The sequence below is a fragment of the Pseudophryne corroboree genome, chromosome 6, assembly GCF_028390025.1.
Source record: "Pseudophryne corroboree isolate aPseCor3 chromosome 6, aPseCor3.hap2, whole genome shotgun sequence".
Classification (NCBI taxonomy): domain Eukaryota; kingdom Metazoa; phylum Chordata; class Amphibia; order Anura; family Myobatrachidae; genus Pseudophryne; species Pseudophryne corroboree.
Genome location: NC_086449.1, coordinates 186,626,704 through 186,654,108, shown reverse-complemented (window position 1 = coordinate 186,654,108; position 27,405 = coordinate 186,626,704). Strand labels below are relative to the sequence as shown.

Genomic DNA, 27,405 nt, shown 5'->3' with positions numbered 1-27,405 from the left:
TTGCTGGACCGGCTGGAACCGGGACGGACTGACCAGGCGGAGCCTGGAGTATTGATGGACCGGCTGGAACCGGGACGGACTGACCAGGCGGAGCCTGGAGTATTGATGGACCGGCTGGAACCGGGACGGACTGACCAGGCTGGGCCTGGAGTATTGCTGGACCGGCTGGAACCGGGACGGACTGACCAGGCAGGGCCTGGAGTATTGCTGGACCGGCTGGAACCGGGACGGACTGACCAGGCAGGGCCTGGAGTATTGCTGGACCGGCTGGAACCGGGACGGGCTGAGCCCTTTCTTCACAGGGCTGGGCTGAGGCAAGAGCCCCCACTTCACGGGGCTGGGCTGAGGCAAGAGCCCCCTCTTCACGGGGCTGGGCTGAGGCAAGAGCCCCCTCTTCACGGGGCTGGGCTGAGGCAAGAGCCCCCTCTTCACGGGGCTGGGCTGAGGCAAGAGCCCCCTCTTCACGGGGCTGGGCTGAGGCAAGAGCCCCCTCTTCACGGGGCTGGGCTGAGGCAAGAGCCCCCTCTTCACGGGGCTGGGCTGAGGCAAGAGCCCCCTCTTCACGGGGCTGGGCAGCACTCTGTAGACTCTCTGGCTGGGCAGCACTCTGTAGACTCTCTGGCTGGGCAGCACTCTGTAGACTCTCTGGCTGGGCAGCACTCTGTAGACTCTCTGGCTGGGCAGCACTCTGTAGAATCTCTGGCTGGGCAGCACTCTGTAGAATCTCTGGCTGGGCAGCACTCTGTAGAATCTCTGGCTGGGCAGCACTCTGTAGAATCTCTGGCTGGGCAGCACTCTGTAGAATCTCTGGCTGGGCAGCACTCTGTAGACTCTCTGGGGCTGGGCGCTCTGAACCCCTCACTGGGGCTGGACGCTCTGAAGACGCCCCTCCTGGGGCTGGACGCTCTGAAAACGCCTCTCCTGGGGCTGGACGCTCTGAAGACGCCCCTCCTGGGGCTGGACGCTCTGAAGACGCCCCTCCTGGGGCTGTGGACACGGACTCCTCTGTGACTGTAAATGGCTTGAACATTCTTCTCTGGACACCCAACTTGGGATAAGGTCTTTTAACCACCGGACCCCAGTCATAAATTTGAGTCTCTCTCAGAAGAGTAGCCTTCTTGATACCCCCGTCAGCAGCAGATGGATCGGATACTGTGGATGACTTGTAGACATGAGCACTATGATACTGAGATTTGTCACTATTACCTGGCTTGCGAAGAATACAGTCTTTAACAAAATGACCAGAATTTCCACAGTAAAGACAGAGATGTAGCTCCTTACGCCGCTGACGTTCAGCTTCAGAGAGCTTGGGCCGTGGATAGCTCTGATGAAAAACTTTCCCTTGCGCAGAGGAAGAGACTCTATTAACTGAATGGGACAAAACAGGATCAACAACGTTGGTAGTATTCCTGAGGAGATCAGGCATCACAGAGAGAATACTAGGCAAAAGTTCTTGTAACTGTAGTAACATCTGGTAGAAAATCTGCAGTTGGTCAGGAGTCTTAGAGCAGAAGGTCATAGAATCTCTGGAGGACGAATTCCGCTGCAGACACTGTGCCAATCGATGCTGAGTCGACTCCAGACCTCCCAAGCGTCCTGCAATATTGCTTAGGAGGTCATGCGTCAGACAAACACTTTCGGCCGGGTCCATGTGGCCAGTTCCTACTGTCATGACTGAGGTTTTTGTGAACCCGGTGTAGTGAAGTCTGTGCGGGCGACTGGAGGATTATGTGAATACTACCACTGACCTGGTTTGGAAATGTTGTGGACTCGAGTATTCTTCCGATGACTGGGATGAGGAACCGCGGCAGAGATGGCCGAATCTAGGCTCTCCTCATACAGGATTAGGTCGGCAGACAGGAAGCACGTGGGGGCGCTGAAGGTCTCCTGAAAGACAGAACTGGAAAGGCGCTGATGAATCAGTGAAGAATACCAGGTTCAACTGTGCTAAAGGGCACGGGGTGCTTGGAGACACTGAGGTGCTTGGAGACACTGAGGTGCTTGAGGACACTGAGGTGCTTGAGGACACTGAGGTGCTTGAGGACACTGAGGTGCTTGGGAACACTGAGGTGCTTGGGAACACTGAGGTGCTTGGGAACACTGAGGTGCTTGGGAACACTGAGGTGCGTAGAGGCACTGGGATGCGTGGAGGCACGGAGGTACTAAGGCACGGAGGTGCTGAGGCACGGAGGTACTGAGGCACGGAGGTGCTGGAAGCACGGAGGTACTGAGGCACGGAGGTGCTGGAAGCACGGAGGTACTGAGGCACGGAGGTGCTGGAAGCACGGAGGTACTGAGGCACGGAGGTGCTGGAAGCACGGAGGTACTGAGGCACGGAGGTGCTGGAAGAATGGAGGTACTGAGGCACTGAGATGCTGAGGCACGGAGGTACTGAGGCACGGAGGTGCTGGAAGCATGGAGGTACAGAGGCACGCAGGGTACTGAGGCACGGAGGTACTGAGGCACGGAGGTGCTGGAAGCATGGAGGTACTGAGGCACGGAGGTACTGAGGCACGGAGGTACTGAGGCACGGAGATGATGAGGCACTGAGGTACTGAGTCACGGAGGTGCTGGAAGCACGGAGGTACTGAAGCACGGAGATGCTGAGGCACGAGGTGCTGGAAGCACGGAAATGCTGAGGCACGAGGTGCTGGAAGCACGGAGATGCTGAGGCACGAGGTACTGAGCTCTGGAGATCCCAACTACAACAGTAGTAAAACTGAAACACGACTTCTGTGGTTTTCAGTGGAGAACACGGAATTCAGTACTGTGCCTTTAAGACGAAACATTGCAGCTGTGCCTTTACATTGAGACTCGGGGAAAATTATGAAATCAAATGGCAACACACAAGTAAACCAAACGGTAACAAGGGAACAGAGTTCCCATAGGAACTTAGGTACAAAGGTTTACCTTAAGGGAGCTCAGCATAAGACTCACACAAGGCTGTATGTGACATGAGGAACTGGCCCAGATTCCAACTCAGCCTCCTGATTTATACTTCCTGGTCCCTGATGATTGGTGGGCAGGATTAGGTGATGTAGAGAGTCTCAGGCTGGCAGAGGATTGGACAACTCTGGGTCAGGTGAAGTCACTGTCATGTGACTACTCTAGAGGAGGCTGTGAAGTGCAGCGAGGCCTAGCAGGCCGAGAGAACACTGAAGCCTGAACTTCAGATTACTGAATTCAGCCTCACACAGGAGATCACCACAGGTGGAGCTAATTAACTATTACCTCTCAGGCAGAGAACTCAGGAAAACTGACAAGCTGTTTAACTCCGTGAGTGAAAAGACACAGGATCCAGGACAGATGGCAGGGGTAAGTCACCAAATATAAAACCTACAGTCAGGATTGTGACAATAAGACTGTAACATAACAAAATGTGGAAAATGTGAAGCGCTGTGAATACTTTCTGAATGCACTGTACCACTCCTGGGTGTGCGGTCACGCTTTGATATATGCATGCCTTGGGTGATTGAACGCCGAAGGCCTCATGCGTATATCAGAGTGCTATTACACACCCAAGAGTGGTGTAACGAGTGGAACGAGCTCCTGAAACAAAAAAACAAGAGTGACCAACAAATTGTACCCTTCGTTTCTCGATATAACACATCTAGTCCAGTGGTTCCCAGAGCCCTCAAAGCGCTGTGGCCCATAGTGGCGACAGATAAAAATCTAACCACGTTACGCAAGAAATGACCCATGATGTGTCACACCAAGGGTAAAAGTATCAAAGACTTTGTGGTCCATACTGACATCACAGGTTTTGATTTGACATCAGTTACCAACTTCTTGACAAAGCCACCAGGCTGCTACAAATGCCTAGGCTGTGAGACATGTAAACACATGACTCCGGGCCCGACATTTACTTCTAGCTCATCAGGTAGAACATATAACATAAAGCATGTGCTTACATGCACAACCACATTCATCGTCTAACTAATTACCTGTCCATGCAAGTACCAATACGTAGGCAAAACCATACGCAATGCCAGGGAACGATTTGCGCTGCACAGGTCTGCAGTGAAGGCGGCACTAATACAGAGGAGATCCGAACAACCAGTGGCCAGGCACTACGCAGAAAAGCAACATTCTTTGAAGGACTTACACTTCCAAATTATTGACCACATACCCAGCAATCTGAGAGGAGGCGACTGGGCAGGTACCCTGCTCAAACGTGAGGCCAGTTGGATGTTCAAATTGGACATGGTGAGACCCAAGGGTCTCAATGACAGAATACAATGGAATGTATTCTAGGCCATCCCCCCTTGGCGAAATACGACCATCTGTAACTGTACTGTAGCTAGTTATTTATATTTAACGTAGGACGTTTCCATGTTGTTTTACAATATAGAACATTCTCTTAATACTAGTAGGCCCTAGTGATAATAGCACTGTTAATTTACATGACAATGTACGTCTGTATTGCAGGTACTTTACTACTAGTAGGCCCTAGTGATAGCGCTGTCGATTTTTATGGCAATGTATTTTTATATTCGCAGGCACTTATATACTGTGACAAAAGTATACTCTGTTATATGTTTAATACCAATGTTTTTTAACACTATTTGTTACAACCCACGGACCTTTATATACACATATTACAGTAACACTACTTAGTTTCATATAAAATCCATAGTGCTTCTATTAACTTACACATTTTGCACACCTGTTTTTATTATATATGTTTTTCTATTTTACACAGCCCGGCCCCTTGACCTCCGCGATCGGGATACCACGGAAGTTCCAGGCAGCCATAGCAACATCAGTTTGCTAGGGTGCCATGGCAACGTCGGGATCCAACGACGCACAGGAACATTATGTGACCGAGGTGCACACACGTCACACACACCGGGACGGAAGCGCAATGCTCCCCCGGTCACTGCTGTCCTTCCCGCCGGCGGGTCCGTCTCACCATAATGGTAACATTTTGTTTTGCTTTCACTTACTCTGTATTTGGCGCACCTTGAGTGCCGCTGTCTGTACCATTGTGACTATTTGGATGAATTTTCCAGAGGGCACCAGAGCAACAAAATACCATAAAGGAGAGTGCCGATCCGACCATAAGTATTATATATATATATATATATATATATATGTATGTATATATATAGATAATACTTCCATGTTCCACACTGTACCTATTCTCATACCTGCCAACATTCCCGAGTAGAAAACCAGACAAGTTATGCCACATCCCTTATAAACCCAGACCTTACAAATTTTGGGTATAGACACAGAAATGTGGGGAGGGGGCGGAGCCAATATGACACCATTCTGTAAGAAGTGTCATATTGACACTTCTCCGTCCCTCATTACCAACCCACGAATCACGCCGTATAGCCACCAGTGTGCGGGGCTCCAATCACTGGCTGCAGGACCCTGCAAGATTTAAAAAAAAAACATTTAGTCCATCAGGAGGGGTTTCTCCTGTATGCGCTAGTGCTTGGCTCTACTTCATCTACAATCAGCTCTGGTCACAGGGCAATACCTTATTGTATGGATATTGTATTGTGTGGCCTGTCCAGATTTGGATTCAGTAACAGTTCTGTCATCATTACATATACCACTATGGATGTCAACATGCAGAACACCATGGCAAGTAATATACAGAAACAAATGTTTACAAAAAGCTGTAAAACTCTAGCTACAGAGCAGTTCTGTGGAGATGGTGAAGGTCACCTTGGGCAGAGGACTTAAATATTTTGCTAAGGATGAAACTTTATACTGACAATATGTGGAATCTATTTTAAATGAAATCCCTTGTGCCATACTTGTCTGAAATGTGCAAGTGTGATGATCCAGATGCATTAAGATGTGAATGGTACTCTCTGACACGTCAAGACATTGTAAAGCCAGACATAGTAGCAACCTCAAGGTGACCGGTTGGGTACAACCAGACAGGCATGAACTGAGAGAGAGGGTATCGATTAGACCAACCAGGATGACCTATTTCACCTGTCGCCCAGTCATCTGCACGTATTCTTTGCCACTTCAAGTAACTTAACTGAGTGAATAAATTAGTAATAAAAACATCTCTCACATCAATGAATAAATTCAATACCGGTTACTGCTACTGTCTGGAATATGAGTATAAAGAACAACCGCTAAGTACAGTATTGTGTTCATGGTGAAATGGATCATGTTAGAAAGAATATCCTGATTGTCAGCTCTGCGGGAGAGAAAACTGCAGAAACGGTGTACATAAGTGCTCAATAACATTTATTTCTCCCAGATTTTGCTATAGAGTTATCTATCTACTGTATGTTAAAATGTTATATTAAATGATCAAAAACTAGAAGAATTACTGCACTTAGTGTTGTCTTCAATGTGCAATATATACCTATAATTATAATAGTTAAGCTTCTGCTCTCTATTAGCAAAATACTCCGAAATAAATTTATTTAAAAAATAAAAGCATAAAATGTGCATAACATACACAAAGGGGTGTATTCAGTGAGTGTCGGATCCATTCCGACATGCATTTGTCGGAATGGATCCGACAAGGGCTATTCAATGGACAGCCAAATCTGAGATTAGATTTGGCCGTACCCATGGTCCTGTCCAGCGGCTGCCAGGTGCGCTGACAGCGGCGGTGGAAGGAGCTGGACGGCAGCGGCCAGCTGGGGAAGCTGGACGGCGGCGGGTGGCAGGGGGAGCTGGACGGTGACGGGGGGAGCTGCCAGCGGCAGGCGGCGGGGGGAGGTGGATGGCAGCTGGGGCAGCTGCCAGCAGTGGCCGGCGGAGGGAAAAGTCTGCAGCAGCGGGGGTGATGTCTGCGGCGGGGGGGGGGGAGGGGGGGTGTGACGCCCTGCTCAATCCAACTTTTTTTAAAGTCGGATTGAGATTGTCGGGAAGGTGGCCGAAACATGTCGGATTTGGCCCCGTTTCCGACTGAAGCACACAGATCGGCGCCTAGTCCGCCGATCCACGTGTTTTCTGACAAGTCGGGTATTCCTGACTTGTTGGGAAAAAAATGCTCTTTTTGAATAGGTTGGAACCCCTTCCGATCAAAATCTGTCAGAAGCTGCCGTCTTTCCGACAAGATGGCAGCTTCCGACAGCTATTGCATACACCCCAAAGACATTAAATTGATTTACAAAATATATAAAAGGGGGGTGCTTGTAATATGGGCTTCCGCCGCTGGGTGAATGCGGAACCCTTCTGAGCCAGTATCCCCGCTGACGTTGCAGCGGAAGGAAGCGTTTAGTTGCAGTGAATTTTTTTTTCCAACAAGTTATTCACTCTTTCACCTATTTTTGTGATGACTGATTCACATGAGCAACGTTCTGCTGTGATGTTTTGTTTCCTTTTGGGGAAAAATGTGGCAGAAACGGTTTTTATGCTACAAACAGAATGAGTAAACCACAAATTTATGAATGGTCCTCCCGTTTCAAACGAGGTAAAATGTCAATTGAAGATCAACCTCATTCCGGACAACCTTCACCTGCCCGAAATCATGAAAATGTGACAAAAATTTGTGAAGCAGTTTTAGAAGATCACCATCAGACCATCGATGAACTCATGGAGTTGACTGGAATTTCTGTCAGCAAATTTTAACAGAGGACTTGGGCATGAAACAATTTACAGCAAAATTCATGCCTCGCGTTCTTCCCGCTGACCAGTTGCCTTGCTTGGAAGCAGATACTGATTTTTTTTTCAAAAATCATAACAGGAGATGAATCTTGGTGCTACAGTTACGATCCAGAAACAAAACAGCAATCCAGCCTATGGAAAAGCCCCACTTTTCCTCTTCCCAAAAAAGCATGACAAGTGAAATCAAATGTTAAAAAACAATGCTCACTTGTTTCTTTGATGTGAGAGGGATTGTGCACTTTGTACCCCAGCATCAAACTGTCAACCAAAATGTTTATTTCTAAGTTTTAAAAATGTTGTGTCATGATTTGAAGAAAAAAGTCCAGATTTGTGGCGAACAGGTGACTGGTCCTTCCATCATGACAGTGCACCTGCCCACACAGCGCTGTTAAGCAATTTTTAACTAAAAACGACATGACACCTTTGCCTCACCCACCATTTTCATCTGATCTCACCCTGTGCAACTTTTTTTCTATTTCTCCTGATGAAAAGAGACCTTAAAGGAAAACGTTTTGCTGATATAGAAGAGGTGAAACAAAAACAGCAAGAGTAGTAAAAGGCATCAACGAAGATGAGTTTAAAAAATGTTTTGAGCAATGGAAAAAAGTTTGGACACATGTATTGATTCAAGTGGAGACTATGGGGTATATTTACTAAAATTCGTATTTGTACCGATTTGGAGTGAGATTCATCACGAATGACATCGAATGTGTAATTGTGCAACTTTTTGAATTTTTTACGACTAATTTACTAATCTGTCGTATTTTTCTTTTTCGTGATTTCCGATGTCGATGTCATTCGTAGTTTTGTAAGGTAGAATGCGGCCGATTTAGTGGTTTTGCGGCCGTGTTATGTGTTTTTTTTACGACTGCGTCACATTTTGGTTACGGCAGTGTTTGTCCGTTCACTGCCGCGTTTTTTTCCTATTTTTAGTTTTTGTCACTCGTCCGTGATTGGTTTGATTCGTGATGGAGGAGTGTCTGTGCACATTACTATAAAAACGCCCCAAACCGTCAGCACCTCGTGGGTTTAGCTAGTGGAGAGGTGAGAGGAAGGTGTGTTAGGAGTTGGAGAGTTGTTTGGAGTTTGTGGAGGATTTGAGGAGTTTTTTTTGCGATTGTTGAGTGCTGTACTGTGTGTGTAAGTAGTCTTGTCATACTTGTTGTGTAGTTATTTAAAAGTTTGTATATTTTTTTGTCATTGTTTTTTATTTAACATCTATTGTCATTGTGAGTGAGTGAGTGAGTGAGTGAGTGAGTGTGTGTTTGGTGTGTGGTGTGTAGTGGTAGTGGAGGAGTGTGTTTATTGTTTTTTTTTCTCAGTGTTATTTGTTGTTTGTCCTGATGATGTCCCAGTCAGAGGAGAGTGAGGTGGAGGAGGTGAGTGAGAGGGAGGAGGTGAGTGAGGTGGAGGAGGTGAGTGAGAGGGAGGAGGTGAGTGAGAGGGAGGAGGTTAGTGAGGTGGAGGAGGTTAGTGAGGAGGAGGGGGTGGCTGCTGCTGCGGCCTCCAGTGATAGTGATGGTGTTGTGGCTCCGCAGCCACGCACCACTACAAAGACTGGCCGCAATGTCAAATTTAGCTATGCTGAAAATATGGCTTTGGTGCGGGAGCTGATGAGGCATCATCGGCAGTTGTTTGGCCATGATGCTGCAAAGGTGTCGTCACGCAGGAAGAGTGTTCTGTGGGGGAAGGTCATTGCGGCTGTGAATAGTGAGGGTGTGGTGAGGCGGACCGAGGACACGTGCCGTAAGCGTTTTTACGATATAAAGCGCCGTGTCAAGGCGAAGATGGCCAAGGAGGCAAAATCGGCCCGCCAAACCGGGGGTGGACCCCCCTTCCGTGCATCTTACCGCGATTGGGAGGAGCCTGTGCGTGCACTCATTCCGCAAGAAGTGGTTGGTGGCACTTATGTCCGGGATTCGGATCGGCCAAGGCAGGATGGTGAGTTATTTGTGTTTTTTTTTTAAAACAATTTAAGCATGTGTGCTTTGTCCTTAGTTGTCTGAAATGTCTTCTTGCTAATTGTGGTTGTCAGTTTGTTCATTCTTCTAATGTGTTGGTGATGTAGTGCAGGCCTGGTCAACCTGTGGCTCTCCAGCTGTTGTGAAACTACAAGTCCCATCATGCTTGCCACAGTTTTGCTATTAGGGAATGATAAAACTGTGGCAGGGCATGCTGGGATGTGTAGTTTCACTACATCTGGAGAGCCACAGATTGGCCAGGCCTGATGTACTGATTTTTTTTGTTTTTTGTTTTTTTTAAATATTACTGGTTGCCTTGGAGTTTTTCTGGTGTTGTAACTCAAAAGTAAATGTTTGTAGGTGTGTTGTAATGATTTTTAATTTTTACATTGTAAACAAAGGTTTTTGTAAATACATTTCATCTCATTTATGATTATTGTGTTGTTATTATTATGGGTTGCCCTTTGTGTGTGTGATGTGTTTTTGATTGCATATTTGGTTGTGATGTTTCCAATTTTTACAAGATATTTTGGACTAGTGTTTTATTATTATTATCCCAAATTGGGTCCTTAGCGTGCAATATTGTGGTTGTGTCAAGCTACGACGTTTTGTTTTTAAGTAGTATAATTGTTTGCATTATGCGCCTTTGATTTTTTTTATTTTTTCAAAATTTATGCTAATTTAAAGAATACGCAACCAATGACGTCAGGCAGAAAAGCATAAGCATCGTTTAGTTTAATTCTCATCAGGTACCACATATGTTTACATCACAATAAGGAATTTGCAAAAACATATCTCCAAAATAGTATGTTCATAAGGACATTCTTCATATTTCTACAGTACAGGATTAATTTGGTGCCGCACAGGACTAAAACTAATCTTTTTATAACGGGCTCTTTATCAAATTTGAAAAGTGAGAAATATGTAAGTGCGCAGCCAGCAGCAGCTGGTATAGGGATGGTCAGATCCCAGAATATAATAGAAGCTGGATCACCTTGTTGCCAGCGAAACGCGTTGAGCTCTATACCCCACCTGGGCACTACTCCACGACACATTGGTCTCTGACACTCTCGACACTCTCGGCATTCGTTTGGACTTTGCTCCTATCACTGGGATTTATTCCCCAAGGATAAAGAACCGGATCCACACCAACAGCTAGCAATGGACCCTTCCTAAAGCTGATGCCATTTAACATCTCATCTGTGGAAACCGGTAACTATCTGCTGCTACAGTGATTGCTATTTGGAGACTGTCCTAGCCGTGTAAATCTGCATATGTCCCAAAGGAGAGTGGATGTATAAGTGACTATACCCAGTGGGTACTATTATATTCTATATTTTAAGTGTTATCCTGATTAATAACAGGATTTTATACCTGTCTTTTTAAATGATTTAATAAATTGACATTTTATTCAGCAAACCGTCCTTATATAACTCTTACAGCCAGCGCTGGTACCTGTGTTTTTTTCTTTATCAAATTTGTCCCTTGTAACCAACAGTGCATTTGCATGAGAGATGCCTGTAAACGGTATTCAAGGAGTTATTGTGGTTGGTGGTGCACCCAGAGTCAAAAGTACATAGTAATGTTTAAAGAGGGAAAGAGAGACTCTGTGTTGGGGCACGCTTAAATAAAACTTAACTTTTAATTAGAATAGGATAAGAATGTAGTATATTGACAGACACACATATATATATAGTCCTAAAAGAGGAGGACAAAAAAGAATCTGGACCTCTCTCTACTATTATCATAGGAATCTGAGAGTAGATTCTGAAAGAGTTTAGTGGTTAAAGATTACAAATAAGAATAAACATTCTCAATTAATGTAATAAATGAGGTGACAGTGACACCTAAGATGAAAATATCAAAGATTGGTTTCTACATCAAAAGAGAAAAAGATTTCAAATATAAGTCACAATGGCATTTGATATGACAACAATTTTTAGTAGACTAAAAGTATAGGTCCATTGACCAATGCCAATTGTGATGAATTTATCCTGGTATACTAGTGGGAGGTAAACTGCTAATTCTAGCTTTCTGATCAATGTATGGGATAATGAATGCAAAATGTGTGCAAGTCTGAAATCAGATGCACAATAGAGTCAATAATTGCTCCAACACTTCGGTTTTACATACACGGATAGGAATCTAAGGATATTAACAGGTAAGTGATATATTTAACAAGTCTGAGATCAAACAAATAAGAGAGGAAAAAGGTATGAAAATCAGTAGGGTCAAAGGTTGCTCCAGCACTTCTGCTTTTCACATAGGGATACAGATATCTATTACTGCACCTGAGATTCCCTAGTAGTCTCCCATCTAGGTACTATTCAGGCTCCTCACTGCTTAGCTTCCAAGATCAGGCGAGATTGGGCGTAACCAGAGAGATATGGCAGTAATATCACATAGATTGTGAATGAGAGAGTGTATGGTTATTGGCACATACCAAAAGAGTACTTCTGCTATCCATTGAGATGCACAGTCTATCTGTTATTGTTGTATTACCAGGAATTTATATGACTGGCATTTTGGATGAGTGAGTACTGAATGAGTGAGGTATAGGAAACAATTAAGTACAGGGCCCGCCCCTTGTTGTCCACCGTATTATACAATATAATGGACAGTGGATGAGAGAGGTGGGTTACCTGGGCTTGTAGAAAATAAGTGTGGAATTACACAGGTATCTTAAAGTTTCCTTATATAATCAAAGTTCCAAGATAGGGATCCCATAATCATATGTGATCCTAAGAAAAAGTTTTTTTGGAGCAACTGGGGTATGGTTCAAAAAATGAATTGACCATCCACAGATATTGGAGATGTGAAAAGGAGGACTGAATATTAATGATAAAGTACGTTAATTATTTATCGCAGTGGTTAACACAAAATAAAACAAACTGACAAGAAAAGAGAAATTGGCAGATTACCAGATGGTAGATCAAATAAATATCAAATATCAAAATTTAACATGGATAATACGATACCAGGAAAGTCGGTGGGCTGAACCGTGCACTTAAGGCCTTAAATAGATAGCTTTCCACTATCATTTCACACAGTGAACAAGCCACCTCAGGTGAAACGGCCGTCTGTGTTAAGTGGTGCTGAACAGTGCACGGTTCAGCCCACCGACTTTCCTGGTATCGTATTATCCATGTTAAATTTTGATATTTGATATTTATTTGATCTACCATCAGGTAATCTGCCAAATTATCTTTAACCACTAAACTCTTTCAGAATCTACTCTCAGATTCCTATGATAATAGTAGAGAGAGGTCCAGATTTTAAGTTAAGTTAAGTTTTATTTAAGCGTGCCCCAACACAGAGTCTCTCTTTCCCTCTTTAAACATTACTATTTCTACAGTACGCCAGAGAAGCAGCACAGCCAGGCCACAGCCAACACTGCCGAGAGATGCAGATGGTGGCAATGCCGGTAAGATTTAACTGTATACACATATTCTGCAAACACATTGAAACACAAAATGTTAATGTTTATCTTATCACACAGGTTCTTCTTCGGCAAATCCACCAACACTAAGGCGCCCATCACAGGGCTCGGTTACTGTGGCAACGAGGCCACCCAAGAGACGCCGTCTTGAGGCTCCAGCTCCAGCACCAGCATCACCACCCCAACGGCACATCTCCGCAGTGTTGGCCGTGCCTCCACTAGTTCTATTGGCTAGCCCCCAAAGTGAGGATCCACAATCCTCGCAGTTGTCTGGTTAGTAAACATAACAATTACGTGTAAATAAGTAAATAAACAGTGTTGTTGATTTATTAACCTGGAGAAGGCATAAGGAAGTGAAAAAACACTGATATGTGCAAGGTGATAAAGGCAGCAGTACAAAACAAACACAACTGTTAATGTACATATTGGATCTGTTTGCCTTGTGCCTTTCTCACCTTGCACATATCACTGGTTTTTCACTTCCTTATGCCTTCTCCAGGTTTATACATCTGCCCCACTGTTAGTACATCGAAAATTATAATACACTAATGACCAGTCATCCTTGCAATAATCAACAACAACAAGCAGATGGTGTTAAGGTATTTTTAGATGGATAATTGTCAGATGGGATGTTGGCCATATCAACACTTTTTTGACACAAAATTTTTGAAGTAAAAACCCCCAGAAATGTTAAGTCTCATCCAATTGTTTTGCATGGCCAACAACACCACTTCTAAACATAGGGCACCTTAATACTTTTTCATCCATTGTTAATGTGTACATTTTAGGCAACTATATTTTTTTAGTTTTTGGCAAACCACTGACTGCCTTGAACAATGTATGAGTGTATTGGCCAACACATTTATTGTATTGTGTGTGTTGTTCCAAAGGAAGCTTCATACCCACTATGTAAATGTAGTACTTTGTATTTGTTAGAGTTCTTCGTGTTTAAACATTAATTATGGCTCAGAATCCTACTATACCCCCCCATAAAAAAAACAAATGAGTAGTGAACGTTAGAAGCCACATATTTCTAAAAAAAGGTGAGCTACATAGTTAAGTTTATGCCACAATCTATTTAGCAATTACAACATTAATATTAAGAAGTAATGCATGTTGAGGTAAAGCTATAGTAAGACCAATGCTACATATTTACTAAATAGTGGCTATCTTCAACCCCATACAGACCCAGGCATCATCACAGAGGATGCCCAGCAGGAACGTGACCAGGAGACCTTCACACTCCTCCTGCAGCCCATCGATCCGACTCAGACAACCACGCCGCAGGACATACCCCAACGACCCCAAACATCCCACAGCCCCCAATTGAGCACAACACAAGTTGACACACAAATGGGCCCTGAGTTTTGGAGCCGTTGGTCGTCACAACAGGTGCAATACTGCGCAAGCCTCAACACCCACAGCCAATACCTGTCAAGTTTGCCCCATCATTTGCCTAGACTGAGTCGCAACTCAGGCAGACTTATAGTGCAGGTGGGCCGAATTGCGAACTCCATGGAACAGATGAGGGCAGACAACACCCAAATGCAGTCAAACCTCCAACGCATCTTGGATGATCAGCAGCGGTAGCAACAATCACTTATACAGATCATACAACACAATCAAATGATCAACGACAACCTCTCACGCATGATAGCTAACAACACTGCCGCTAACACTCAGCTCACAGCAAGCTTGAACAATCTAAGCCAAAGCCAGTGTCGGACTGGAGCATGAAGGGCCCACCGGGGGTATGCAGTGGTAGAGGCCCACGATTAGAGGTGTGGCCAGCCTCCAAAGGGGGTGTGGCCAGCCACCAAAGAGGTTTGGCTAACCATTATAGAGTACCTGGTCTGGACTCCTTGATAATTTATATAGTAATTAATGCTAGTGCATGATCCCTAGAGGAGGAGGGCCCCCCAGGTAGTGGGGCCTACCGGTGGTTTCCCCTGTACCCCTGTGGGCCAGTCCGAGCCTGGCCAAAGCCTTAGTGTGTTGGCATCACACCATTCCACATCTAGTTCTGGGACAACGACGCCAAGCCACACCCCAGTTCATTCCCCAGTCCAACGCTCAAGTCGAACCCGCACCAACGAGCCAGCACAATCCTCGGCACCCAGCACACAAAGAAAAAAACATTAATAATGTTCGGTCAGAATATATTGACCATTACAGTGTTTTTTCTTTTAGATTGGTCGCAAAAAGTTATGTGTTAAAATTAATAAATTGTGAACACGCAATATGTGTATTGTTTAATTAGCTCCACAAACCACATGCACATTAGTGTCTTGGGCCAGATGTGGATTGTTAGAAATATATTGCCTGCCCCTAGGTGTACTCAACTCAACATGTGTGTAAGCTATGTCACCCAGCACATTGTCCATGGCCGCAAGATTAGATAAAGCTACCCTGACTGCATAACACTGCGACTCCTGGGTAGGGAAGCAGAGAGAGGCATCTATGTAGCCATCCAAGACATCCAAAACCTGAGTGGCCCTTCAAAAATTAAAGGTGAGTGTCATGACCTGTAATCAATACAATACTGTTTTCTATTACATTACAGAAGCTCCACTTAGACATAGACGTGTATGTATGTTTTAACTCACCTGAATTAAATATTTTTAAAAGGTGGCCTGTGAGATACTAATTACATTGCCAGTCACAGGCTGGAAGCTGCCGGTAGCCATAAAGTGCAACACAGGCAGGAGTTTGGGCAGGCCAGAGACAGAGCGAGAGCGTACTGTCTCAGGGTCTAGGGTCAGTTTGACAAGGTCATACAGAGGGAAAAAAATAATTACATTTAGTCTGAGCATCTGTATAACATGGTCATCAGCAATTTTGTTTTCGTTTAAAGTCACACAAAAAAAAACCAAGCCATGGCCAGCATATGCGGAACATGTACAACCTGCTTACCCTGTTGATTTTCCTGGCCAGGGTTTATTGTAGCCTCATGGAGCAGTGTCAGGTATCCCCCAGCAAACAAGACAGCAGTACTACACACAGTAGCAGCCATTTCAGATTGAGAGTGGTGAAAAATATGCTTGGGCCCCTTTTAAAGGTCCAAAAAGTCAGGTGTGACTAATGTAGAATTGACAACACATGTAAACACGCTTCTCAAAAGCAGGTCTACTTTTTTTTAGGCTTTTTGTACGATTAGTAATTTTTTTCGGCCGCAAATCCATTTTCACGGTTGAGATTTCAAATACGAATGCTTAGTAAATGACCGAGTTCTAGATCTAAACAGCCGCGTTTGACCGAAGGTGTATTCATTCGTATTTTTACTACACAGCCGTAATAAAAATACGAATGCCCTCATCACTGCCGTGATTTGAGTTTAGTAAATTCCCGAGATGACACTTTGAAGAAAAAACACCATCTCGGTCAAAATCGGGAGCTTAGTAAATTTCCCTATATAATTGAGGGTGACTGAAGTTTCAAAATGTACAAATAAATAATTAATGAATAAATAATTAATTCCTGTTTCTATTGGGTACCCTCTCAGCCCCCACACTGTGCATTATACCCCTCTTAGACGCCAGCTTTTAACACAAGTTATTGCACATGAGTGTGCATAAACCGTGTTGCTGTGCAGTCTGAAAGGGCCCAGTTGGAATAATTCCAACTCGGGTAGCGAGCAGGGTTGAGCGGTTCGCTGTGATGTGTAAATGGGAAGCTGAGTCGAAGCAACCCGTTTCCCGTTCACTCTGTGTGGGCGGGCGGTGCTTGAAAATCATGTAATCTCTAAGCGCTGCCCCCGCTGCTTCATATGCCGGGTTGAGGACAGCGGTGGTGAGGGGCCTGAGGCAGGTCGCACGCGGGAAGCACCCTTGTCAGGCTTCTGGGTGTGACCCGCGGCCGCCTCAACCAGTGTGAAAGGGGTATAAGCCTCCTTTTTAGATGGGTTGCCCTGCAGTTTGTGTTGAAAAAAAGTGCCCTGCTTGGTGGGAAAAGTGGGGGGGGGGGGGGGGGGCTCCCCATTGTGGGTAATACATAAGGGGTAGTTGTCTCTATACATCCTGAGTCCCGTTTGTTTTATAGTAAGAGTAGTAAGCTCTCCCAGTGGTTACTGTACATAAAGCAAAGATCACTATAAGGCAGAGTTTCCCCAGTGCCGCATCTCTTCCACTTCGTGTGACCTGGCACTCCCCGGTGATAGAGTACCTTGATGAATTTTAAATATGTTATTCCATGTAAATGTGTCTGAAAAAACTGAAGCAAATGTATTACTGTTAAGTGTATTGTGGTGATGTGCTCTTAAACTGCTTCATGTTTTATGCTAATGTGTGCTATTCGCTAACATTGTGGTTATGCAAGGAGATGTCTTATGCTGATGAATTGATTGTAAAGGGTTATGTTTTATGCTAATGATTTTGACTGAGGGGATGCTAAGGTTGACAGGTCAAAGCAGCAGGTTGCTTATAGTCATTGGTCAATTTGGTGTATAGTGACTGAGTTATTATGCCGAGACCAGCCTACTTTGTTGTTCACCTGTCCGCTACCTGCTTTAAATCTCACCGGTGTGCTAAGTACTTACTACAGCTGGTATAGAGACTGAGATACTAGGCCAAGGCCAGCTTGTTCTGTTTATGCACCTATTTGCCTGTTTGCTACCTGCTTCAAAGCTCACCTGTGTGATATCTCACTGCGACATCTGGTATAGTGACTGTGTTATTAAAGCCAAGGCCAGCCTCTCTTGTTTATTCACCTGCCTGCTACCTGCTGCAAAGCTCACCTGTGTGCTAATTTACCACTACCGCTGGTATAGAGACTGAGATATTAGGCCAAGACCAGCTTGCTCAGTTTATGCACCTTTTTGCTACCTGCCGCAAAGCTCACCTGGGTAATAGTCTACTGCGATAACTGGAAGGTTATGGAATCATTAAGCCCAAACCAGTCTATTTTATTAGTGCTAATTCCTTTTCTCTGCTTATAAATGAACAAAGGTTAAGGGAGGAAATTGTTTGTGTAATTTCACTGTTTTTCTGTTGATGTTGTAATCCCATTCTATTGTAACAGAATAAAATTGTGTTGTATCATTTATGAGTCAGTCTGTGGGCCTAATTCAGACCCAATCACTGCAGCAGCAGCAATCGTAGCCTGATTTCCCCGCAAGTCAGAGAAACTGATCGTAGATGTGCTAAATTTAGCACATCTACGATCAGGTCTGATTCACCCCCGGTGTCTGCTTAAAAAGGAGAATATTTTGCTTGCCTCTCTGTCACGGAATGCTGATAGCAATAGTGTACCTGAAGCTGACAAGGAATCAAGCACAATATAAAGTTAAAAAGTGGTGACCAGCCTTCTGCGCTCCCGAGTAAATTCTTAGCAATATCACACAGCAGGCTATGGAGATGAACTTACATATCAGTTCAGTCCCGCATTCACGTAATGGTTTCTTTTAAACATCAGTTTCAGACATCAAAAGTAAACTTAAATTCTATTTCGCTCTCGCGTGCACACAAAGGTTTCTTTCTCCTCCTTTTAAGTAAAAGACGTCCTTTCAAATACGAAGATGCATAAAAAACGTTTTATTTAAAAAAAAAACCTGATACCTCCAACAATATTACAGGGAACATGAAAACAACATAAAAAACGCCAGCATATACTGTATATTCAGAGTCTCACAAAAAGACAGGTTCTTATCAGGAAGGTAAGTATCGGGAAAACCTCTGCAGCGGTGATAACCCCAATCTCTTCTTTCTTTCCAGAATCCCCGGTCAACGTCTAATAAGCTGGCGGGTGAGCGGCAAACAAAGACGCGTTTCGGAGCTCTCCTGCTTCTTTTTCAGTTTGTGCCGTTTCTTCCAAATTCAGGGTATTTAAGCTTGTGACAGCCCATCCCCCGTTCCGGATGAACCAATCATTCACCTCAGATCAGGTGTACTGACTGAAGTTCGTTACTACACAGCCAGCTATAGCATATATATAAACTTTCATTTTAAAATCCAGGATCTCATTAAAAATGTATACTTCCATTAAAAATATATAATTCAAACAGATGGTTTGACATGCCGTTATAGTGTTTTATTAAAACCTTGGTTTACTCTTGGTTACTCCTGCCTATTTAGTAAATAACATTCCACGGTTTCCCAATTGTTTAAATCAAAGGGACCGTTTGCTGTTGATTTTAACTGAGAAGGCTACATACCATTTTATACATAAACGACCAAGTTTTTAACAAAAACACCTCCCGGCTGGATAGTCAATAACATAGGAATCAAGCACACCTACAGACCGGGGTCTTCCATCTTTTTGGCGTTCACGAACAGGATCAGAGACTTCAGGCGTGCTAATTCCTGCAGACACAATAGATAAAGAGTCGCAAGCGTCAAGTAGTAGCAGTGCCCAGGAGGGGGTAAAGATTCTTACTCCAATTACAATTCCTTACTATTTTGGAGCACCCTGGCTACCATGTTATTCCTGAGAAGCAGCAAAGAAAGAGTCAGAAAATTTGAAGGAATTCAAGGCAAAGATGAAATCGATATTCACATTATATTCCCTAACCGAAAGCCAGAAAGTAGAAGTAGTAAAGGGACAGTTGAAGTGACCTGCTTTAAGGGAAGTAAATTCATGGACCACCTGGGAAAAGAAGACTGGAACAGATCTTTGAAAGGCTAACCAGGGCCGAAACTAGGATTTTCGGCACCCGGGGCAAGGCAGTAATTTACCCCCCCCCCCCCCCCCACACACACACACACACACACACACACACACACACACACACACACACACACACACACACACACACACACACACACACACACACACACTAATAATAATAATAATAATAATAATAATAATAAAATAAGTACATTAAAATAATAAAAATAAATAAAAAATAAGAATTAAGACAAATAAAATAAAACAAAATGCCACACAGTAGTGCACCTTATTCTTATTACACTGCACAATAGTACCCCTTACTGACATTACAACGACCCACAGGGGAAAGAGAGAGAGAGAGGGAGAGGGAGAGATGGGAGAGAGAGAGGAGAGGGGGAGAGAGATGGGAGAATGTGAAAGTGAAATAAAATAAATGCTGTTCTTTATTATGGAATAAAGTTGCATTCATGCACAGTGCCATCCCATTTGTTCTTAAGTCTTCAATGCCGCACAGTGTCCCTCTATAGGGACCTACAGTACGCTGAGGCATGTGTCAGGATATCTTTTAGGGCCCCCATTATTCCATAGGCTCCCTAATCCTGGGACCTATGTCCCCTTAGAGTGAGTGTAGATAACATTTGTGGAGTTTGATGAAAAATCTGAGAGTGTAACAAAGTAAGTGGTAGCGTCCTGCTAGAGATCACTCTCCACTTACCATGTTCTCCACGTTCCAGACAGAGCCTTGCTCCTAATGAGAGAAATAGCTGGTGGCATGCAAGAAGCATTCTTAACTTTGATGTCCCTGGAGCTCGGTGACTGCTCTCACCCTCTGTCCGGATCCCTGTGCAGGGTATTGCTGCGTCGGCTACTCAGATGGTAATGTGCGCCCTCTGACTTCCGGGTGCGGGGGTCTCGTGGTCCCTTTTAGCCTCTCTCCAGATCCCGCACTCAGTTTGTGCAGGGGATTGCTGTGCCAGCTATGGGGCTGGTGAAAAGCGTCCTCTGACTTCCGGGTGCGGGTCTCGTGGTCCCTTCTTCCGTAGCTCGGCGAGGGTAGGGACTTGCTCTTGTCAGAGGGGTTGCTTAGTACTAGTTCCATGTACTACAGTCAGGGGTGCATAAGGATTGTCGAGGGCGCCGGGCAGAGTTATCGGCGCCCCTTGAAATCCGGCGCCCGGGGCATGTGACCCCTTAGCCCCCCCCTAGTTACGGCCCTGGGCTAACCAAGATATTTGAGATTAAAACCATATCTGAACTGAAAACATGTTTCTACGCAAGGACCCAACTACGTGGGGAATCTTTGAGGAACTTTGCTCTTAGTTTACAAGAGGCATTACAGTCCATCCAACAGGCAGACACAGAGGAAATCCATAAGGTAGATAAAACACTAATTGACCAGTTCATCGAAGGAATAAGGGGGGAAGCAGCTAAGTCCCAACTCAAACTCCTGCGGAGACAAGCACTCTTAGAAACATTCCTGGATTTTAAGGAAAGTGCTATTAAAATCCTGGGCCCTAGCCAAGAAGAAGAAGAAGACCCATCAGAGCGTGTAAAGCCAAAAATTCTTGTACAACATGTGCAGCCTACTGCAGGGGATCTTGTGGAAGTACTAAGTAGGCAAGTTGCAGAACTGACTTGTGAAGTTAAGTAATGTAAAAGCAAGCAGCGAGAAACGCAGGGCAATTGGAGGACGGAGCACCAGGAGAATTGGAGGGCGACACCCAGAGTGTCCCGAGACAACTGACGGGTGTCATCCTACGGATCAGTTTGACAGAGAGGGGCATCCCATGTGCCGCCAATATAAACAAAGTGGACACATGGAGCAACAGTGCCATTCGGAGTCTTTAAACTTGGAAGTCCTGCGACAACGGACCGACCCTCAGGAGACTTCTACCAACTAGGTCCAGACAGAGGAATGTGTCGATCCAAGCATATAGGCCAGTGTCCAAAATTGGATATCAGCATCAATGGAATCAAGATTTCGGCCCTTCTTGATACTGGTTGCCAGGTCACGGTGATTCAATGGAACAAATTTTGCCAATATTGGTTTAATGCCTCCCTCATCCCTCCTCCTCCCAACTGGTTGAATCTTTTGGCTAGTGACGGCCAGAGGCTAATGGGAATGGGATATTAAAATTGGAGAGACTTGTTTGCACCAACAAGGATGTGTCATCACAGACGTAAATAAGACGGGCATACCATCAGTCATTCTGGGCATGAACGTCCTACAAAGTTGTCCTCATGAATGGGTAATTGCCCTACAGAAAGAAGTGGCAAATTGAGGAAGCCAAGGTGTTAGTAAAGCAGCGAATGGAAGAGGTGCATCGTAAACAAGGGAGCTATTACAATCAGTGAGCAAATGCCGAACCCTTGAATATAGGAGATAACGTTTGGCTGAGGAAAAATGCACGTCACAGCAAACTGGACTAATGTTGGGAAGCTGTCCCCTATCTGGTGGTGGGAAGATGACCACACACGGATCAGCCGACATATGAGATTGCAGCTGGAGGTCAGCGAAAGACTGTTCATCGTAATCGAGTGCATATCTGTACACAACCCTCCATAGAAGTTATGGACTCTAGGGCTCCAGTGACAGAGAGGTTAAGTTCCCCTGCAGACCAGCCAATTTGCAATTCGCTGGATATGCTGTGGTTTACTGGGTAACCCATACCAGGGAATGGGTCCATTGTTCCAGATACTATAGAGATGACCCCTGATCCCATGGCAGAGGATGAAGCAGTCAGTCGTCCCATAAGAAGTACCAGGGGAATTCTCCCAGTAATGTCAAGAACAGTAATATACCAAAGAAAACTGTATACATTGTATTCAAATGTTTTGAATGTCTGCACTCATTACTCTGTATTTTGTGTGTTGCTAATGTTGCGAGAAAGCTTATATGTGAGGACACTTATAATTGTAGGGGGTTATTTGTAATACCCCACACACACATATACATTTTTTTTATTTCAAATACAGGGGTCCCCTTTGTGTTAATTGTCCCCTTACATAAGCAGAAATCCACAGAGCCCATAGAAGAATATGGGCTGACCGTTTGTGGACACTGTCAGCTCTGGACAGGGAATTTTGGCCCCACTGCACTTGGTGTGTCACCCCCTCTGTCCAGCAATAGCTGGACCTGGGAAAAACCCTGGTATCTTATTGGGCCCCTTGGGTTGCAAGGCAGAGGTGCCCTGGGGTGGTCTATTGCTGGGGCTGGGGAACCAGTGAGGTCCCAGGACAGGGTAGGTCCAGAGAGAGTGAGACCCTTTAAAGCAGTTCCCCAGCGCAGGAGAGGGAACCTGAGATGAGAGAAGAGGAATTGTGCCTGGATGGAGACTGGACCACCTGGACAGCTTACCTGAATGGAGAGCCAGGGGATCAGTTGCCTAACTGTGTGCCATGCCTGCCTGCAGTCTGGAAGTGATCATCTGTGGTGTGGAGACGGAGAAGAGGAGCTGTCCGTGACACTACTGGACGAAGTGGAGGACAAGTGCTAAAGACCGGAGTCCCACGGAAGAAGAGAGAGAGGGCTGCCGAGGACCATCGTGACCGGAGCCAATGGTGAGTGCCGCTAGCAACCAAGGATGGCAGGAGGACACAAGCACCATGGTGTACACCCCACCCACCTCGAAGGAAGACCCCATGAGCACCCCTGGAGTTTCGGCGAGGATAACACAGATGGAGACTCGGTCAGGAGCTGTAGAGCATGCCCCTGTGACTGCGCAGCACAGCTCAGCAGACGTTGACACAAGGGTGCATCCCTGATGCGGTGCCTAGCATCCCGGGTGGCACCGAAGACAGAAGTGGGAGCCGGTCCTTGGGCAGAAGCGCTGCAACATGGGTGAGCTATCCAGGTAACCCTTCCACTGCCAGACTCTGCCCCTGTATCCCTTCCTCTGCCAATACTCTGCAAATTGGGGACATACAATTAAAAGGGGGTAGGCTTCCTTCACTTTTGTGCAGCTCAGGACTTGTTAATAAAGGGGGTATGCTCCCCTAAATCACCTGTACCCCCAGCTCGATATTAACAAAAAGGGGGGTGAGCTCCCCTCACCTTTTTGCTCTGCAGTATTAGTTGAAGTAAGAGGGTAGGCTCCTCTTACCTCATTGCCCTGAAGTTCATGTTCAAATAAAGGGGGTAGGCTCTCCCCTCGCCCTGGTGCCCTGCCTGGTTGAAAAGGGGTGGGGGGTGGGGGGGCTCCCCACTGTGGGTAATACATAAGGGGTAGTTGCCTCTACACATCCTGAGCCCCATTTGTTTTATAGTAAGGGAAGTAAGGTCTCCCAGTGGTTACTGTACAGCAAAGGTCACTATAAGGAAGAGTTTCCCCTGTGCAGTAATGTACCTTGATGTAATAGACCGGGAGCTGCTCACAGTGACGGAGACCAGAAGTTACGGAGATCAGAAGTGATGCATGGACGCGATGGGACGGAGCTGCGGCTGGTAGCAAGGTGCTGGGTGCCGGGAGAGGGTGCAATGTGCCGGGAGCGAGTGCAATGTGCCGGGAGCGGGAGCAAGGTACCGGGAGCAGGTGCAAGGTGCCCGGAGCTGGGCAAGTGCAGCCGGGAGCTGAGCAAGTGCAGGAGAAAGGTGCCGGGAGCTGTGCCGGGAACGGTGCCAAGAGCAAGGTGCTGGGAGGAGTGACCAGTGAGCGGGTGCTGCTGCAGGAGGTACAAGTCTAGGCACTCCTCAGACATGCAAGTATCATCACTGTCACACATTCCCACATTCAGGCGGGCTGCCATGTGCTTTTTACTAAGGAGTGGCTTCTGTCTGGCCACTCTACTATACAGGCCTGATTGGTGGATTGCTGCTGAGATGGTTGTCCTTCTGGAAGGTTCTCCTCTCTCTACAGAGGAATGCAGTAGCTCTGACAGAGTGAACATTGGGTTCTTGGTCACCTCCCTGCCTAGCGCCTGCTCAGTTTAGATGGCCGGCCAGCTCTAGGATGAGTCCTGTTGGTACCGAACTTCTTCCATTCGCGGATGATGGAGGCCACTGTGCTCATTGGGACCTTTAAAGCAGCAGATATTTTTCTGTACACTTCCCCAGATTTGTGTCTCAAGACAATCCTGTCTCGGATGTCTACAGACAATTCCTTTGGCTTCATGTCTGGTTTTTGCTCAGACATTCACTGTCAAGTGTGTGACCTTATATAGACAGGTGTGTGCCTTTCCAAATCATGTCCAATCAACTGAATTTAACACAGGTGGATTCCAACTAAGCTGTAGGAACAGCTCAAGGATGATCAGGATGCACCAGAGCTCAATTTTGAGCTTCGTGGCAAAGGCTGTGAATACTTACGTACATGTGATTTCTTAGTTTTTTATTTTTAATAAATTAGCAAAAATCTCAAAAACATTTTTCACGGTGTCATTATGTGGTATTGTGTGTAGAATTTTGAGGGAAAAAATAATTTATTCCATTTTGGAATAAGGCTGTAACATAACAAAATGTGGAAAAAGTAAAGCGCTGTGAATACTTTCCGGATGCACTGTAGGTATTACTGAAACTTGATCGGACGAATCTCATGAATGGACAGTTAATCTGGAGGATTATATTCTGTTTAGTAGAGACATTCAATAAACGCGATAGAGGGGTATGTCTTTATTTAAAGCCGCTTTTAAAACCTGATATACAGGAAGACATTCGCGAGGGTACTGTAAATACTGTGGAGACTTTATAGATAGAAATTGCATGCTGGGGAAAGGGAACTAAAAAGCTACTAACTGGGATATGCTACAAGCCGCCTGATATTATTATGTCTGATGAGGAATTGTTACTGAAGGAAATAGAAAAAGCATCAGGATTAGGAGATGTAAGGATGTGTAGATACGGTGAGATCCTTGCTATGCCCGATTTTCACTTGCGATTTCCCTTGAACTCCCCAGAGCCCAGCACCACCGATTTTGACAAACTTTTCTTGAGATATGGACTATGGGGGTCATTCCGAGTTGTTCGCTCGGTGACGATTTTCGCTATGCTGCGATTTGTTGCAAATTGCGCATGCGCAAGGCACGCAGGGCGCATGCGCTTAGTTATTTAACACAAAACTTAGCAGTTTTGCTGTGGCTTCTGCTGCGCTTTTCAGTCGCACTGCTGTTCGGTAAATGATTGACAGGAAAGGGGCGTTTCTGGGCGGCAACTCAGCGTTTTCCCGGCGTTTGCAAAAAAACGCAGGCGTGTCACGGAAAAACGCGGGAGTGGCTGGGGAAATGGGGGAGTGGCTGGCCGAATGCAGGGCGTGTTTGTGACATTAAACCAGGAACTAAACGGACTGAGCTGATTGCAATCTGTGAGTAGGTCCGGAGCTACTCAGAAACTAATAAGAATTATTTAGTAGCAGTTTTCGTTCCCTATTCTGCTATGCTAAGATACACTCCCAGAGGGCTGCGACCTAGCGTGTGCAATGCTGCTAAAAGCAGCTAGCGAGCGAACAACTCGGAATGAGGGCCCATGTGTGCTTACGATTTTGGCTTATGTGAGATTTTGGCTTATGTGAGACGTCATTGACATTTGAGATGAACTAGATTGTACACCGAGTATTGACCAAGTATTGACTTGCCTGCACAGTCTATCTTTTCTTGCGATGCCGACCTGGCGGGACCGCGCATCGGGATCGAATCGGGATCGCAAGGTGACTTTCACCTTGTGATCTGCACTAACTTTTCTTGCGATTTTGATTATATAGTCAAAATCAAAAGAAAATATCTCACCGTGTGTGTACACACCCTAAGAGTGATGGGGGATTTTAACTACAAATGTTTCATGTGATACTGCTAGGGGTAATAGGTTTTTAAACACACTAAATGATCACTACTTACTCCAACTAATCGAGGAACCAACTAGGTACAATGCAATCTTAGACCTGGTATTAACAAACAATGGGGAAATGATATAAAATATTATATTATTTTAGGGGAGCCCATGGGAAACAGCGACCACAATATGGTTACTTTCAGTATCAGGTTTCACAAACAGGCCTATATAGGCTCATCTAGGACTCTAAACTTTAGCAAAGCCAACTTTGCCATGATGAGGGAAGCTTTAAGGGACATTGATTTGGAAATTTTGTTTCTAGGAAAGAATACTACAGAGAAATGGGAGGTATTAAAAACATTGCTCGCTAGTTATACTTGTAAATCCATTCCCATTGGTAGCAAACGAAGGACTAATTCCAAACCAATGTGGCTTAACAAATAGATTAAGGAACTAACGGCCAAAAAGAGGCGAGCATTCCCGTATCAGATGGGAAGGCAAAGTCATTCCAGTACTATAAGGATTGCCACAAAATATGCAAAAAAGAAATCAGAGCATTTAAAATAGAAACAAAAAAGCTAATAGCAAAGGAAAGTAAATCAAACCCCAAAATGTTTTTTTAAATACATTAACAGCATAAGATTAAAGAAGGAGAGCATAGGTCCTTTAAAAGACAATTTGGGCGCCCTAAAGATGACAATGACATACAGTAGCAGAAAAATGAAACAAGTTTTTCTCATCTGTATTCACAAGAGAGGACCAGATGGCGGGATTGACTCATAACCTCAGCATTGATAATGTCCCACTGCTAAGTAGAAGTAGTCTGTGACCGATTAAAAAAACCTTAAGATTAATAAGTCACCTGGTCCCGATGGAATTCACCCAAGGGTTCTCATGGAGCTACACTCCGAACTAGTAAGAACCCTATATTTGATTTTTTAATGACTCACTTGTATCATGCATGGTTCCCAAAGACTGGTGTATAGCGGAAGTAGTGCCGATATTTAAAAAGGGAAGTAAATCTGAACCAGGTAATTGTAGACCAGTAA

The 27,405-nt window shown here is 45.1% G+C and overlaps 1 pseudogene; it reads right to left on the bottom strand.

Annotated features, from left to right (window-relative positions):
- Window positions 1-11,833: 11,833 nt before the first annotated feature.
- LOC134938325 (5S ribosomal RNA) lies at window positions 11,834-11,952 on the bottom strand (annotated as a pseudogene).
- Window positions 11,953-27,405: the final 15,453 nt, after the last annotated feature.